The 4,256-nt window shown below is 48.7% G+C and overlaps 1 pseudogene; it reads right to left on the bottom strand.

Annotated features, from left to right (window-relative positions):
* Positions 1–3,527: 3,527 nt before the first annotated feature.
* LOC142663333 (histone H2A type 1-like) lies at positions 3,528–3,920 on the bottom strand (annotated as a pseudogene).
* Between the last annotated feature and the right edge of the window lie 336 nt (positions 3,921–4,256).

Below are 4,256 nucleotides of genomic sequence, written 5' to 3'. Positions count from 1 at the left end.
GGTGGGATTTATCCACTAATTCAGGGGCGGCACGGGCCACAGGTGTGGGATTTATCCACTAATTCAGGGGCGGCACGGGCCGCAGGTGTGGGATTTATCCACTAATAAATGCAATGCCCACATTTATTTTTTATTTCAAGAACACTTGTGGGGTCCATGTTCTGAATAGACAGATGTGGGCTCCTGTACAATAAACTGTATTCATTTGTGAGTGATCAAGTCCAGGATTTAATTGTCCAAGAAATGTATAAAAAAAAATCATAAAGGGAAAATTTAGTTTTACAGTCTGAAATAAATACTTTACTACCTCCCCATGAGAATCCCTCCCTCCCTTGGAAAGCTCAGAAACGAAAAATAAAATATGAATAAATGAAATTGACTCCCTAAAAAGAATCCCCCCCCCACCTTTTTTGGTGTTCCCTAAATTATACGGTGTGGTAGGACTCAAAACAGGGGTAGTTGAACAGGCCTGGATTTGAAGGGCACATGGGGCAGTAAAACCGGGAATCGCTCCTCCTTCCGTGCTTACTGCACACCCGGCATCTCTTTTGGGGGTATCTTTGGTTCACAGTGGCAGGGACGGGGTGAAGGAAGTGGCGCTCAGTGAGCCTTTTGACATTCTCCGACTCAAAGGAGTCTCCAGGTGCGGGGGAGTCAAACAGGAGGCGCTCTATAATTTTCTCCTGATACTGGAGGAAACTGAGCGTTCCCTGCGTCTTGTACAGCACATAACTGTTGTAAGTGGCCATCTGGATGAGGTAGATCGCTACCTTTTTATACCAGGCCCTAGTTTTGCGCTTGACCAGGTACGGTTGTAGGACCTGGTCAGATAGATCGACTCCCCCCATGAACTTGTTATAGTCCACCAAGCAGACCGGTTTCCTCTTATCAGAGGTAGCGCCCCTCTCTCTCACTGCCACTGTGGTGTCCTCGTGCACGGTGGAGAGCATGTACACCTCCTTTTTGTCACTCCATTTGACAGCGAGCAACTGGTCACTGGTGAATGAGAGTGACGCATCCCTTACTAGTCGCCTGGACACCAGTCGTTGAGGGAAGCCGACTCTATTTTTTTGTATCGTCCCACAGGCCCCTGTATTCGCAGCATGGAGGGACTTATACAGGGGGACACTGGTGTAGTAATTGTCGGTGTACACATGGTACCCTTTTTGTAGGAATGGCACCATGAGTTCCCAGACAATTTTCCCACTAATGCCAATATCCTCTGGGCATCCTGGGGGATTAAGGTGGCGGTCCCTGCCTCATAAATGAAAAAGCCACAGGTGTAGCCCGTTGTGCTCTCGCACACCTTATAGAGTTTCACTCCGTATCGGGCTCTTTTGGAGGGGATGTATTGGCGAAACGATAGACGGCCCTTGAAGGACATAAGGGACTCGTCTACCGCTATTTTTTGGCCTGGGGTGTATAAATTGAAAAATGAGTCACTTAGGAGGGAGATGAGGGGTCTCAGTTTGTTGAGGCGATCATAGGCTGGGTCACTTCTTGGGGGGATTTGTGTATTGTCAGAAAAATGCATGAAACGCATTAGAGTCTCATAGCGCGTTCGGGCCATAACGGCTGCAAATACAGGGGTGCTATGGATAGCGCTGGTAGCCCAATAGGAGCGGATAGAGGTTTTTTTTACTATGCCCATGTTTAGGGTAATTCCCAAAAAAATGTTTATTTCAGAAACTGTTGTGGGAATCCATCCTCTGGCATAGCAAGACCTGGGATTTTGGGTGCCAAATTGCCTGGCGTATAAATTCGTCTGCTGGACGATTACTTCCAGGACCTGATCGCCTATAAACAAATGAAAAAAATTATAGGGACTAAAATTTGAGACATCTGCGTTGATGCCTGGAGTCGCTGTAAATGGCAAAACTTGGGGGGAGAAAGCAATTGCAGGATCCCAAATTGCGGAACGGACTGCAGTACTAGGCCCGTCTCCTGACGCTTCACCGCTGACCGCTGCGTCCACCACCATAGGGCTGGGGGGTCCAGTGGCAGAAGCAGAACTTGTGTCGCTTTCTGAGCCAAGTTCTGCTTCTAACGCAGTGTCCGTATCACTGCCGGAACCGCTAGAGCACAGCATGGCGTATGCCTGCTCTGCAGAGAACATTCTGCGGCTTCTGCGGTTCATGTTCACCACACTAATATTTTTTTTTTTTTTAGAAGACAAACAAAAAAACGGGGGTGATTACGTGTAATCTGGGGTGATTACTGGTAATCTGGGGTAATTACAGGTAATCTGGGGTAATTACGGGTAATCTGGGTTAATTACGGGTAATCTGGGGTAATTACGGGTAATCTGAGGTAATTACGGGTAATCTGGGTTAATTACGGGTAATCTGGGGTAATTACGTGTAATCTGGGGTAATTACGGGTAATCTGGGGTAATTACAGGTAATCTGGGTTAATTACGAGTAATCTGGGGTAATTACGGGTAATCTGGGGTAATTACGGGTAATCTGGGGTGATTACGGGTAATCTGGGGTGATTACGGGTAATCTGGGGTGATTACGGGTAATCTGGGGTAATTACGGACAATATTCGGATAATATCGGAACACTGGCGAGTAAGTATGTGGTGTATTTTACAGTATAATACAGCACAAGATATATATATATATATATATATATAGTATCTCTCTCTCTCCTCTCACAGATCAACTACAGTGAGAGGAGGGAGGGAAAGAGCACAAATCTTGTGCTGTATTTTGAAAATATGGGACTATGGTCACTGTGATAGGTATATCACAGTGACCATCTGATCAGGGACCAATTATAACGGTCCCTGATCAGTTTCTATTTACAGGCAGAATAGCTGCCTTTCACTGACAGCGCATGCGTGCGCCATTTTTTTTTTGTTTTACGGCGGTTGGGGGGAGGGGGGCACGATCGGGGGCCTAACAAGTAGTTTTTTATCTCCTCTCACCAAACATTCATGGTGAGAGGAGATAAAAATGTTAATTTTCAACCGCTGCATTAATTGTAACGGCGGTCGCCGGTATTCATTGAATACCGGCGATCGCCGGTTTGGGGACCGCAACAACGGTCCCCAGACTGTGCTCCAAGCCCTCAGCTACCTCCGGTAGCTGAGAGCAGGGAGCTATCTCTTTTCACGGCGCCACAATTTTATTCAGATGCAGTGCCGTGAAAAGGCCTATGCATCAGAATAAAGCCCGTTAGTGGCAGCCGTGAAAAGGCATATTGGCGGTCACTAACGGGTTAATGTGTCCTGTACAGTATAGTTAGTGCACCAATGAGGACAGCGCCACCATCTGCACGAGGCAGTAGTGAATGTATAGGTCATGAGTAACGCAGTTCTACACCCACCCACCCTACGGCTTCCTCTTCAATGTGAAACCCCGCGGTATATGAATTCATATGGGTAGATCTCTGTACAAGCAGCGCCACTTATCTGGCGCAGAACGTTTACATATCGGAGATCAGCGGTGAGAGCTCTGTTCTAAGGATCACGTGGGCAGCTCTTAAAAGAGCCTTTGTGGTTAAATGTGGGATAAGCGGCGCTCACTTGCTCTTGGCGCTTTTGCTGCTCTCGGTCTCCTTGGGCAGCAGAACGGCCTGGATGTTGGGCAGGACGCCTCCCTGAGCGATGGTCACACCACCCAGCAGTTTGTTGAGCTCCTCGTCATTGCGCACGGCCAGCTGCAGGTGACGGGGGATGATTCGGGTCTTCTTGTTGTCCCGGGCGGCATTTCCGGCCAGTTCCAGGATCTCAGCGGTCAGATATTCCAGCACAGCGGCCATGTAGACCGGAGCGCCGGCACCCACCCTCTGAGCGTAGTTGCCCTTGCGGAGAAGTCTGTGCACACGACCGACAGGAAACTGAAGTCCTGCCCGGGATGAGCGGGTCTTGGCTTTAGCCCGCACTTTGCCTCCTTACTTTCCTCTTCCAGACATGTCTATTATCTGATCAGATCTAACGGCTGCGCTCCGACCGTCACTTCTTATACCCGGATGGAGCAAAGAGCTTCTTCTCTGATTGGCCGCATCTAAAACTGATATTCAACGCCAGACACTGTAGCCAATGAGGAAGTAGAATATCGCTATAGACTCGCAGATAACACCACGCCCCCTCCTCCGTCTCTACCAATAGGAACATCTCCCGCCTGAACTCGAATGGAGCAGGAATAAAGCAGCAGCGGCGGCTTCTTCTCATTAGGCGCCAAGTAATGTGCCCCGTCCCCGCAGGAAGGACCCAAAGGCTCTTCTAAGAGCCCCCCACCAAGTCTACAA

Source organism: Rhinoderma darwinii, chromosome 11 (genome assembly GCF_050947455.1).
Source record: "Rhinoderma darwinii isolate aRhiDar2 chromosome 11, aRhiDar2.hap1, whole genome shotgun sequence".
In the NCBI taxonomy this organism is placed as follows: domain Eukaryota; kingdom Metazoa; phylum Chordata; class Amphibia; order Anura; family Rhinodermatidae; genus Rhinoderma; species Rhinoderma darwinii.
This window is presented reverse-complemented; position numbering and strand designations above follow the sequence as displayed.